Genomic DNA, 14,271 nt, shown 5'->3' with positions numbered 1-14,271 from the left:
TTTTTTTGTAGGCTCCACTCACAACCCTGAGGTCAAGACCCGAGCTGAGATCAGGAGTCAGACACTTAACTGACTGAGCCACCCAGGGACCACCCCGCCCCCCCGAACCTTGTGTAGTTTTTCAATGTTATATCATGTTCAAAAAAAAAAAAATACCACTCAAGGGGCACCTAGGTGGCTCAGTCGGTTAGGCATCTGATTTTTGATTTGGCTCAGGTCATGATCTCAGGGTTGGGGGATTGAGCCCCACATCTGGTTCCCCACTCAGCAGGGAGTCTGCTTGAGAGTCTATCTCTCTCCCTTTCCCTCTGCTCCTCCCCCAGCTTGGGTGCTCTCTCTCTCTCGAAAATAAATAAATGAATCTTAAAAAAATACCACTCAAAATAGGAAATAAATAAAAATTATGTAATAGTAATACACAACCAAAAAAGAAATTACCAGAATCATTGGTTGAAGCAAGAAAGATTGAGGGAGGAAATGGCAGAGAATTAGGAGCCAAGGCTATGAAGTGCAGAAAAGCCAGGAGCCAGACAGCGTGATGGAAGCAAGCCCAAAAGAGAGCAGGAGCAGGAGAATATCACAGACAGGGAGCCATTTTCTGGGCTGGGCGTTCACAATGAAGGGGGGTAGGAGCAGACTCTGGTGTATTTCCTCCCCCAGGAAAACCTCACCACAATTCACTTAGAAGAGACCCAAATACTCAATTTTGTAAAATGCACAGGGTTATGTTATTGCAAGCTTTAATGCGAGGACAGGAAGAGGGACAAGTCTCTTTAGCTGGAGCTTTACCATGTACCTATCCAGGTCCCGGCTGTGTTCGGTGCCACCCGCTGGCAGATGGCTGTCTCAACCTAAATACTTACAGGGTTGATTCTGGGCTCTGTGGCTGATTCAGACATCCAAGAAAGGAGGGACGAGCCGGGGATCTCTTAGCTGGTTGGTATCCAACTGACCTGGAGTGAATGGGCCAGGGGAATCCCAGGAAGTTGGAGGCGATATTCTCTTCACTTCACAGCCCAATCTGACGTTTCCCCCGTCCCCTGAGGAAGATAAGAATTTTAGCTTGCCTCCTTTGAAAAGGAAGAGGAGAGCGGAGAGAGGGAAGAAAAGAAGCACCAATCTCCATAGATCTAAATTGGGATTATGTCCAAATTCACATTATCTATGGCAGGATTTTAATGTCTGTAGAAATTAAAGACAGTGACCACGCTACATGTTGAACCAGTGGAATCCAGCCAAATGATATAAAAAGATAAACTTCTGTCCTCAAATGTTTTATTATATAAGAGGAAAGATTATGCAAGGGGTGGTACTAATGGAAGGGGATACAGCCAGGGGCTTGCAAAGGTGTCTGCAATAAAAATAGCACATATGACATGATCCCATTTATGTAAAATTACAGATTTCTGTGTGATTGTGAGATACACCTTTAACGTTGTTGATGAACACCAATGAAGCTTTCCATTTGAGATGTTAGAAAAAATAACAAAGAAAGCTAAAAATGAAAAACATCATAAAGGTAACGAAATTATTCAATCTGAAAATAGGAAAAAAGTAGGATTAATGAATAAACCCAAATCAAGAAGCATAAACAAATAGAAGAATGTCCAGCAAATGTAATAAAGAAAAAGGATAACATAATTTCTACATGTATCGAGGACAATATTTTGAAAACATTGGACAAAGTATTTCTGAATATTCTCTAACTCATGTTCCGCAGCAGCAGCCTTGCCATTATGGTTCCATGGAACGTGGCCAAATGTCCACCACAGGAAGAAGGAGGAACTAACAATGGAGAAGCAATTTCCAGACTAGTGGGGAAATCAAAGAAAGCCTTTCTGGTTCTGGGGGGAAAGAGACGAGAGACAGATACATTTAATGTCAGGTGCCAGTGTCCTTGTGTTTACCCATCTCCACATTTGGATTCTAATGTTAAAATGGGGGAAGATGGCAGGGAAAAATTACCCTTCCTGTAGAAAGCCTAAAACAAAGGGAGCTTGTATTTCTCTTCCCCTTTGGTACTCTAGAAGGATGCCTTTCACAGGGAGCTCCCACATCCTTTTAGGGGACAGGAGGTGGCATGGAATGCTCATCAGAGGGACAGCTAGAGGAAGTGTTCCCTCATCCCCTTGTGGGATGCAAGGACTGTTTCTCTTGTGGAATGCAAGGATTCCAGAAATTCTCTTGAGCTCCCAGGAACATGTGGGGTAGGCAGCTGAGTTGAGAACCACATGAGCCAGCCATAGGACTACCACCGTGAGAGCAAAGTGACCCCAAAGCCATGGTGCAGAAGTGGTCTAGGGCTCCACAAAGTATGGCCTTTGGACCCACCTCACCTGGTAGTCTGTTAGAATTGCAAACTCTCAGCTCCACCCTAGAACCCAGAATCAAAATCTCTGGGTGTGGTGCCCAGGATTCTGTTTTGACAAGCTCTCCAGAGGATTCTTCTGCATGCTGCAATTGGAAAAACACTGGTGAAGATAGCCTGACCAGGAGGAGGATGGAGAAAGTGTCTAGACTCAGAGGAGTTGGGAGTGGGAGACTCAGTTGGCAGAGAGGGGCTCGCAAAGACTTCGGGTGCCTGCTGGACCCCATAGCCAGATGTGGCAAAGTACACAGCTGGGAGACCTGCCTGAGGACCTGCCCCTCCATGTCCTCAGTGCAAGCTGTGCTCCCATCCATCCAGATCCCTCATTCAGAAGTAGAAGACTGAATATTGATGGATGATTTATCTCTAATAGGAAACACAGAAGAGAGAGCTAAACGTTGAAATGTCAGGTCTAACTTGCTGCCAGCTCATCTGGGCCCTGGCTGCTCCTTGTCATCCAGGACAGCACCGAGATGGTGGGGTCGTGTCGGGGGCCCCTCTCCTCTCCCACGCCCATAGAGTCCCCAGGGCCTCCTCTCCAGAGACCCCTGCCATACAGAGCAGGCACACTTCCATTTTCTAAATAACTTCATAGAGGTAACAGTTTTTATAAAAGTCATGCACAAGCATGGCTACGAGTGCTAAGAGGATGATGATGATAGTGATAAAGCAAAACCTTGCTGCACCTCTGACCACACCCCAGCTCTCCCTGGACAACCACCTTTAATCCCAGCATTAGTCTTAGACATTCTCTCTGCCTGCTATAGATTTTAGCTCTCTTACGTCACCTTTTCTTCCCTCCATTCTCCCAATATAGCTCTATTACTATTGTTGGTTAAATCAATAAACCAGAGGCTACCTTATTATGTCTACGTTGACAATGTTCTTTGTAGAGCTAGGGAGTGTGTTATGACTACAGATCCTTTCTTGTATAGCTTTGTGTCTTCCTCTCCTGGAGTCCTAACATGCTTTCTTTTCTTTCATTAAATGATAACCACAAAGACAAGGCCTCGTGGTATGAGGTATGGCGTTACCTCCTTTTTTCCAGGACATAGAGACTCCTCCCAGGGCATATGTCTGTCTACTCTGCCTGCTGCCCGGGATGTCATTAAGAGGCTTTGATTAGGGCAGTGGAGGAAGAAGTTTTGTCTCATAGAAGGTGGCAATTAGCACTTCTCCCTAGAATCCAAAGAACCCTGAGGAGGTGAGCCCCTCAGGGCACGACCCTCCCTGAGGGGAGGAGGCTCCCCAGGGCACGACCCATGTCCTAATCCTGCTGTGGGCCTCCTGCTTGCACCTGCCTCACTGTGGTGATGTCTCTTTCTTTAAACCCACCATTTGAGCAACACCCCCCACCCCCATCTGAGGAACAAGACCTCATTCTCCACGCCTATCCTTTTATATGGCTCCAGCCCCTTTCCCCAAATCTGGGTTTTTCCATCCCAAGCAGCCCTCTGGGGAACTCCTACCCCATAACCTAGTGCCCTGTGAATCCTGGGGCCAGGAGGGGCTTTGGTCTTCAGAGGCCAGTGATGGAGGTGCGCGCTGCCTGCCATTGGTCAGCTTTCCTTTGTCGCATTCCTACTGGCATGACCTTGGACTCTTCTGCTTCCTCAAATGATGCACCCATTAAATCCAGCGCCAACACCCACATGTCCCATGGATGAATACCAATGCTAATTGTCAGGGACAGTGCCCAAACCTACAAAGAGGAAAGAGCTCTTCCCTGACCGGTCTTGTAATTAGTAAGACACCTCTCTTTTTCCTGGGAGTCAGTACGCTGCATTGTTATGGGATGTCCTGCTTGGTTGATCTCCTTGGGGCTGGCCTGAAAAATAAAGAAGCCATATTATGCTTTGAAGGGGGCCCCCTGGGTTACCCGGAGACGGGCTGTGAAATGACCCTTCCAACAATGTCTTCATTTCATTCTCAGCCAAGAGCCTTTGGTCCCCCACATCCTTCTGAAGGAAAGGGAGATAATGGCCAGTTCTTCCCATACAGGGATGTGTGGTATGTTCCCAATTTTACATATATTGGGGAAAAAAGAAACTGGAAGGAAATGCACCTGTGTGTTAGCAGTTGTTATCCCTGGGTATGGACATGGAAGTGATTGATTTTCTTTTCTATACTTTTCTGCATTTTCTTATTTTAAAAAAGACATCTACTGTGAGATGCTATCTAACAAATGTTTTTAAATATTAAAAAAATTTATCATCTATCTATCTATCTATCTTTCTATCTATCTACCTACCTATCTATCTATAAAGTAGCAGGAGTAAAAGGACCCATCTTGAATTTGAATCACAGTCTATTCTATTTAGGTCTATTTAGACACATCTGACCACCGGGGTGTTAGGAGCAGAGGTCACTTTGCAAGAATGGGCACCCCAGGATGGCAGAGACTGGTCACTGTTGAATGCCCAGCATCTAGAGCAGTGCCTGGTGCATAATGGGCACCCAAAGTGTGTTTTTAAAATGCACTGGTGAGTGAATGGGAAGGGAGGAATTCCTCAGGTGGAGCCTGATCCAATCAGGAACTTGGTCATCAGGGAGGAGGCCAGACCTGGCACCTCTCAGCTTTGTCTCTCAGCCCCATGTTTAATATCCAAGTGCCAGGAGAACAGGATGTTGTAAGTAAAACTTCTAGAGACAAACACCCTGCTTTATAACTACACCAAGAAAAGGCATTACAGGAGGTAGGGAAAATATATTCATTCCCCTGCTTCGTCAAAGACCACACAGAATCTCTGGCAAGAGGGACTTCCCCGTGAAACCCAGGCAAAGCCCATCCCAGTGGAGCTGAGGTGCCTGGGGAAGCAGCCAGCAGGGTGAATGGTTCTGAGTGGCTTAGCTTTCCCGGCATGGGGTACTGTCATTAGAATTCAGCAGGACAGCAATATGCTCTCTTAAAATTTCCTTTTTGGGGGAGGGTAGTGGCAATTTCTATCCTTGTTTTTCTCCCAACTTTCCAAGTCTAATAGCTCATTCTTGAGGGTCAGGAGACAAAACCATAATGGAAAGTGGAACTTTCCACTTCAATCATCCCTGATTGTTACGTCTGTGGCCTAATTTGTCCTTGTTCTTACTTCCAAATAGTTTGTGATGACTGTATAGGTATTCTTATCATTTTTGCCAAACATTATTGCTCAACAGTCAGTGTGACGGAGGCAGGTGTCCCTGGACCAGTGGGTCTCTGGATATAAGATGTCCACTTGAGGTCAAAGAGCAAATACTTTCTACCTCACTTTTATCTCTATGTTATGAAGAGAAGGGTTGTAGTGAGAAGGACTCCTCTGAATTGTCTTCTCTAAAAATGGAATCAGAAGATAGAAACTGCCACTAGCCATGCTGGGAAAGCTAAGCCACTCAGAACCATTCACCCTGCTGGCTGCTTCCCCAGGCACCTCAGCTCCACTGGGATGGGCTTTGCCTGGGTTTCACGGGGAAGTCCCTCTTGCCAGAGATTCTGTGTGGTCTTTGACGAAGCAGGGGAATGAATATATTTTCCCTACCTCCTGTAATGCCTTTTCTTGGTGTAGTTATAAAGCAGGGTGTTTGTCTCTAGAAGTTTTACTTACAACATCCTGTTCTCCTGGCACTTGGATATTAAACATGGGGCTGAGAGACAAAGCTGAGAGGTGCCAGGTCTGGCCTCCTCCCTGATGACCAAGTTCCTGATTGGATCAGGCTCCACCTGAGGAATTCCTCCCTTCCCATTCACTCACCAGTGCATTTTAAAAACACACTTTGGGTGCCCATTATGCACCAGGCACTGCTCTAGATGCTGGGCATTCAACAGTGACCAGTCTCTGCCATCCTGGGGTGCCCATTCTTGCAAAGTGACCTCTGCTCCTAACACCCCGGTGGTCAGATGTGTCTAAATAGACCTAAATAGAATAGACTGTGATTCAAACTCAAGATGGGTCCTTTTACTCCTGCTACTTTATAGATAGGTAGGTAGATAGATAGGCAGATATTTTTTAATATTTAAAAACATTTGTTAGACAGCATCTCATGCTAGATGTCTTTTTTAAAATAAGAAAATGCAGAACAGTATAGAAAAGAAAAACAATCACTTCTATGTCCATACCCAGAGATAACAACTGGCAACACATGGGTGCATTTCCTCCCAGAAGTGTTCCCACCCATTAGAGTTACCACCTTCCATTCTGTACTGCACTTCAGTGTGGACGGGGATACTTCTGAATCCCCTCAGTTCATGTGGGTAACTCAGACAGCTGGCTGCAGGCTGGTGTGAGGTAGGGCTCAGGAACTGAAGAACAGGACTGTTAAATTACAACAAACTTCTTTTGTGTGGAGATGTCCTTTGTGAGGACATCTACAAGACCCACAGAAACTTCAGGAATATCAAATTGTGGCAAAGATTAGGATGCCAGGTTAGGTCTCATGGGACTAGAGAGCCTCTCTAGAAAGCAGCTGCAGATCCACAGTGGGGTGGCAAGTCCTCATCTGGGTGAGGGAGTCACGGGGACAGGTGCACATTGAACAGATGATGCCACCCTTCTTCCGGCCGTTGGTACCCACACAGGAGGGACCTCAGCTGTCATCTCAGGGTGTGGGATCCTCTTCCCCCAACCTCTTGACAAAGCCCACAAGATCCAGGTAGGGTTCCAGCCCCAGACAAGTGTCCAGCAGAGCAAATGAGTTGGAAACCAGGTCAGATAGACAAGGACAAGAGGAGGGGTAGCCAGGGATTCAGTGGGCACCCGACAGGAGGCCCAGCTGTGGCACAGCTGGTGGGTGAGGCCGTGATGTCCTCCTGTCCTGGTTGGAAATATTTCAGGACATGGGTGGGGCTGCCTCTGAGGAAGAATATCACTGACACGTCCGTGGGGAGGGCCTGGGGCGCTGAGGCCCTATCCAGCTTGTCTTTCCAGCTCCACCGCTGTGAATATGGAGACATGCTAAGGAGTGTCTCCCTTTTATTGTCAAAAATTTGCATTTTTTTCTTTCAGTGACCTGCATCATGGCACGGTAATGATAATAATACTACTCCTAATAGCTAAATCGTGTTGAATACTTTCCATAGGCCAAGCACATAACATACATAATTGTATACAACCAACTCTATTATCCCCATTTTACAGGTGGGAAAGCCCAGGCTTATAAAATTAAGTAAACGCCCTTAAGTCACACAGCTAGCGGAAACAGTGTGAATGCGGACAATCCAAGTTGACACTTAACCACCATGCTGTTATCTTACCATAAAAGGTTCCTTCCCTAAGTCTGTTTAATCCTGAACCAACCATATCTTAGGCTTCAAAGGAGGCTCCTGGTCTTAGTTTGTGAAGCCCATTCTATTCACTGGGGACCTAACCACACATCAGGAAATCCCTAGGTTGCTGTCAAGCATTGGCACTCTTAAGTCACTGTCTTAGGACATTGCCAGTCCACGTCTTCAGGGATGACCTTACTTTCTCCCACTGAGTAGGAATGTAGCTACTTGCTGGGTCTGTCTAGCACCAAGCGGAGCTCCCCTTAAGGCTGAAGAAGTGGGTATGGAAGAAACAGTATCCCCTGGCTTCAATCAGACCACTACAATAATAAGTAATCAAAAGTATCTATTACTTAATCCAAATGCTCTTTAGTTCTTCTTAGCTAGGTCAAGGGTCTTCAGTGCTATCAACTTTTTGGAAATAGCAGCATCCAGAGTATAAAGAGCTGGAGCTTTGACTTGAAAGAGACCTGGAATTAAATTCTTTCTCCACTGCTAGAGCTGACTCATAGGGGCTCAAGAGAGCTAACTGTGTGTAACTTTTCCCAACTGTGGTGCTAGCAGGAGCTTAACCATGGTGGGAATATTTATACCACAGAACTAGGTAAGTACTAAGACTCAGGGCTTTCTAAATTGTTCTTGAAATAAGGCTTATGAGCATACCACTGGCCCAGGCTGTCAGAACAAGATAGAGGCAATGTCAAAGTCTCTCATTTATGCCTCTGGTTTTTAGTTGGTGGTTTTCTGGCTACCTCTACACCACACAGGGGAAGTGGGAATTAACAGGATTGGTGTATTTGTTATATATTGCTGCGTAACAAATTGCCCTGAAATTTATTGGCTTAAAGCAATAGTATGCCTTATCACTCGTAGTTTCTTTGAGCCAGGAATCTGGGAGAGACTTGGCTGCGTGGTTCTGGCTTGGCGTCACTTATAAAAGTGCAGGCAAGATGTCATCTGGATTTCCAGTTGTCTGAAGCCAGACCTGGAGGATCTGAGCAAAGTTTATTCACTCCTATGACCAGCAACTTCATACTGGCTGTTGGCAGGAGGCATCAGTTCCTGGTCCCATGAACTTTATCATCAGATTGTTTGAAGGTTTTCACCCTGTGAGAGCTGGGTTCCTCCTGAATGAATAATCCAAGAGAGCAAGATAAAGCCTGCAATGTGTTTGATGACTTAGCTTTGAAAGTCAGATTTAAATTCTGCATTTCCACAATATCCCTTTGGTCACACATCAGCCCTATTTTATATAGAAGAGGACTACAGGAGGGTGTAAATACCAGGAGGCAAGAATTATTTGAAGATCTTGAAGGCTGCTTACCAAAATTTGTATAGAGAAATTGTAATTTGCTCATCCACAAGGACTGGCAGCAAATCATTTTCTCCTAAATCCCATGGCCACCTGCCTGATTCTGTAGCAAATAGTTTTTTTTTTTCCTAAGCAATAAAAAAGGGGGATGGTCATTGGATGGGCAAACAAATGACAGTGTCTGCTACATTATACACTCTCCAGACAAGAAACCCTTCTTGTGCTCACTGTACAATTGGCCTCTACATGTTTCCCCCTAGCTTATTAACCAGAATAAATTGCTCTTGTGTCTTTTATGCTTGGTTTGCACAAGCCAACTTTGTGTCTCTCTGATGAATAGACACCCTTTTCATGGGGTGGGGCTGGATCTCTGAGCAGAGAGCAAAGGAAAAAAAAATAAGGCTGATGTGCAAAATAGAGTTTCTTTGCCTCTGAAGAGCCAAGGGTAAATGCTTCTACCACATTTGGCTTGATCACAAGTGCATAATTCTGAAGCAGCTGCTTGCCAGGTTAATATCCAGGTGGAGGGAAAATGCTCTGGGACAGCTCCCGAGGCAGTTGTCTTTGGAAGTATTTGAAACATTTTCAGAGCAGTGTATAGTGAAGGCAGGAGAGGTGAAAGCAGTTTTTATAACAAAGTATTTATGATTATTAACATTTGATTCCTTGATAGTATAAATGACACAAATGAGTTCCAAGGTAAGAAGATACTGGACCTTTCATATCACAGACTGTGTTTTTCACTCAAAACTTTAATATGGAGAGTTCAAAACAGTAACTGGTTAATAAATCTTCACCTTGTAAAAATATTTGGATAAAACAGATGTCACAACATCTTCTCCGTATTCCCTCCAATGCCCAAATTGAAGACTTAACTCCAAAGGTTCTCAAATAGAAAATGCAATGTGTTTTCCTCCTAACAGACATATAGCTGGGTCTGAGACAGAAGGCTTTGAAAGTAGCTTTCTTTATTAATTAGATGATTTGTCCCATCCACCTATGATAAGTGTACCGTGTAGAAAATCACACCATCCACAAAATGTGCCGGACTCCACTGAGCCATTTGTGATGGGATCACTAGACAGGCAGATTAAAGAACTGCATTACACAGTGGTGTCTGGACTTCAGCAAGCCACGAGGTGAGTAACTCCTAATTACCACGAAGACAGAAGGAGGAATGGGGGCTGGATGACAGTAACATAGGGATAGTCGTCATTGGTTGTTTTCAAGGGGTCCCAAATGACAATCTCTATTGACCTGAAGTGAGGTTCCCTGTCCCTTCCTAGACACTGTTAAATGTGTTCTTATCAAAAATCCCTTGTAACAGGGTCTTTTGCAGTGAAAATGTTTTTAATTTTGATAAAGTCAGATTTATCAGATTTTCCTCCTGTGAATCATCCTTTTGGTGTCTAGTCTAAGAACACTTTGGCTGGTTCTACAGCCTGTAGATTTTTTCCTAAAAGTTTTATAGTTTTACACTTTATATTTATGTCCATGACCCATTTTAAGTTGATTTTTATATGAAATGTGACACTTAGGTCAAGTTTCATTTTCATTTGTTTATTTGTTTGTTTATGCCTACAGATGTCCAATTGCACCATTTATGTATGCTTCTGCACCCTCATCAAAAATCAGGTGGGCAGGGTGCCTGGATGGCTCAGTCGGTTAAGTGAACTGCCTTCAGCTCAGGTCATGATCCCAGGGTCCTGGGATCAAGTGCTGCATTGGGCTCCCTGCTCAGCGGGGAGTCTGCTTCTCCCTCTCCCTCTACCCCTTTCCCTTGCTTGTGCTCGCCCTCTCAAATAAATAAAGAAAATCTCTAAAAAAAAAAAATTAGGTAGGCGTATTGGTGTGGGTTTTTCTGAGTTCCCTGTTCTGTTCCACTGATCTACGTGACTGAATTTCTGCCAATACTACACAGTCTTGATTCCTGTAGTTCTATAATAAGCCTTGAAATTGGGTAAATGGATTCCTTCCAGTTTATTCTTCCTTTTCAAAAATTTTAAGGTATTTAAGTTCCTTTGCCTTTCCATATACAATTTTTAAAACCTATATCTATAAAAAATTTTGCTAGGATTTTAGTAGGAATTGCATTATACCTGTATATCAATTTAGGGAGAATGAACACCTTTACTGTGTTGAGTCTTCCAATTCGTGAACAAGATGTGTTTCTCCATTTACTTAGGTCTTTTTTTATTTCTTTCATCACCATTGCACGATTTTCAGCATGTAAATCCTATATATGTTTTGTTAGATTTACACCTAAGTTTTCCATTGTCTTTGAGCAATTGTAAATGGCATTGTATCTTAATTTCACATGCTAGTTGCTAATATATAGAAATACAATTGATTTTTGTAAGTTTTTCTTTTTCATTTTTTTAAAAAGTAGGCTCCACGCCCAGCAGGGAGCCCAACATGGAGCCTGAACTCATGACCCTGAGATCAAGACCTGAGCTGAGATCAAGAGTCGGACACTTACCCAACTGAGCTACCCAGGCACCCCTGTACATTTTTCTTTTATCCTACAATCTTGCTTGTAGGATATTTGTTAGTTCTAAGAGTATATTTGTACATTTGCTGGAATTTTCTATGTAGGTCATTTGTCATCTGCAAAATAGAGGCAGTTTATGTCTTCCTTTCCAATCTGTATGGTATTTACTTCCTTCTCTTGCCCTTATTACACTGGCTAGAACTTACAGCACTATATTGAACAAGAGTTATGAAAGTGGACATCCTTACTTTGCTCATGGTCTTGGGATAAAGCATTTATTTTTCTTCTTTAAGTACGATGTTAGCTCTAAGATTTTTAGATGCTCTTTATCAAGGTAAGGAAGTTCCCCTTTATTCCTATTTTTCTGAGACTTTTTATTACAAATGGGTGCTGAGTGTTATCAAATGCTTTTTTTTTCTACATCTGTTGATATGATTGTGTGATTTTTATCCTTCAATAGTCTAATATGGTGGATTACATTGATGGATTTTCCCATATTGAACCAGTCTTGTATCTCTGGGAATTAAACCCTCTTGGATCATGATGTAAAACTGTTTTTATGTATTGCTGATTTCTATTTACTGATACTCTAAGGGCTTTTGCATCTATATTAGTGAGATATATTGGTCTATAGCTTTCTTGTTTTGTCTTTGGTTTTAGTATTAGGGTAATGATAGCTTCTTAAAATGAACTGAGAAGTCTTCCCTACTCTTCTGTTGCCTAGAGGAGATTGCATAGAATTGGTATTAATTTTTCTTTAAACATTTGATAGAATTCTCTGGGTCTGAAGATGTTGTTTCTGGTAGATTTTAAATTATAAATTCAGTTCCCTTAATAGTTGTAGGGCTATTAAATTATCTGTTTCATATTGGGTGAGTTGTGGTCTTTTGTGCTTTTTAAGGAAATGGTCCATTTCATCTATGTTGTGAAATTTATGTGTATAGAGTTGTGTGTGGTATTCCCATATTAATCCTTCAGCTATCTGCCGAGTCTGTAGTAATATCCTTGTTTCATTCCTGATATTGATAATTTGTGTCTTCTTTCTTTTATTCTTATCACTCTTATTAGAGTTTTGTCAATTTTATTGACTTAAAAATCTGTTTTATTGATTTTCTATATTTTTTTTGTTTTAAATTTCAATGATGTTGTTCTCTTTATTACTTCTTTCCTTCTACTCATTATTTTGCTCTTCTATTCATAGATTCTTGAGGTGAGAGCTTAGATAAGTGAGTTAAGACCTTTTCTCCTTTTTTTAATTGAGATATAATTGACATGTAACATTACACTCATTTCAGATATACAACATAATGATCTGATATATGTATATGTTGTGAAATGATCATCACAATAAGCTTAGTTAATATCTATTAACACACAGTTACAGATTTTTTTCTTGTGTTTAGAGCTTTTTAAAATCTATTCTCTTAGTAACTTTCAAATATACAATACACTATTGTTAACTATGGTCACTGTGCTGTACATTACCTCCCCATGACTTATTTATTTTATAACTGAGAGTTGTAACTTTTAACCACCTTCACTCATCTTGCCCACCCCCTATCCTCTGCTTCTGGCACACACCAATCTGTTCTCTGTATCTGTGAGCTTGGTTTAATTTTTTAGAACTTGTTTTTTAAGATTCCACATGTAAGTGAGATCATGTGGTATTTGTCTTTCTCTCTGACTTGTTTCACTTAGCATAATGCCCTCAAGTCCTATCCATGTTGTAGCAAACAGCAAGATTTCTTTCTTTTTGTGGTTGAATAATATTCCATTATATATCTATACCACATTTTCTTCATCCATTCAACCATCAGTGGACACTTAGGTTGTTTCCAGGGCTTGGCTATCATAAATAATGTTGCAATGAACATAGGGGTGTAGATATGTTTTTGAGTTAGTGTTTTTGTTTCCTTTGGGTAAATACTCAGAAGTAGAATTGCTGGGTCATATGCTAGTTCCATTTTTAATTTTTTGAGATCCATACTGATTTCCACTTTTCTTCTTTTCTAATAAATGCATTTAATGTTATCAGTTTCCTTCTCAGCACTGTTTTAGCTGTGTCTCACACATTTTCCTATGTTGTACTGGGCTAAATGCCCTTTAAAATTTTCCCTCGAGACTTCCTCTCTGATTCATGGATCATTTAGAAGTGTTTTGTTTAGTTTCCCAGTGTTTGGAGGTTTTCCTGTTAGCTTTCTGTTACTGATTGCTAATTTGATTCCATTGTGATCAGAGAACATACTGTATATGATTTTCATTACTTTAAATTTGTTAAGGCTTATTTTATGGCCCAAGATATGGTCTACTTTGGTGAATGTTCTGTGACCCCCTTGAAAAGAATGTGTATTCTGCTGTTGGTGAGAGGGGTGTTCTATATGTGTTGATCAGGTATGTTCTTTGATGTGTGTTGAGTTCCTCTACATCCCGGCTAATGTTCTATTTAGTTGTTCTCTCGATTATTGACAGGGAGACACTGAAGTTTCCCACTGTAATTGTGTATTTTTCTAGTTCTCTTGTCAGATCAGTGTCTTTTCACATATTTTATAACTGTTGTTTGGTGCACACATTTAGGATCGCTGTGTCTTCTTGGAGGAATTTATACTTTTCTTCTGATATAAAATTCTTTTGACTCTGGTAATTTTCTTTGCTCCGAAATCCCCTTTATCTGACATGAATGTAGCCACTCCTGAATTCCTTTGATAAAGTTTTCCTCTGTCCCCTCCATTCTGCTGCGGTGCCCATCCACTGAACTTTTCATTTCAGTCACTATATTTTTCGGTTCTAAAATTTCCATTTGTGGGCGCCTGGGTGGCTCAGTCATTAAGCGTCTGCCTTGGGCTCAGGTCATGGTCCCAGGGTCC

Source organism: Phoca vitulina, unplaced genomic scaffold, assembly GCF_004348235.1.
Source record: "Phoca vitulina isolate PV1807 unplaced genomic scaffold, GSC_HSeal_1.0 scaffold29, whole genome shotgun sequence".
Classification (NCBI taxonomy): domain Eukaryota; kingdom Metazoa; phylum Chordata; class Mammalia; order Carnivora; family Phocidae; genus Phoca; species Phoca vitulina.
This window is presented reverse-complemented; position numbering follows the sequence as displayed.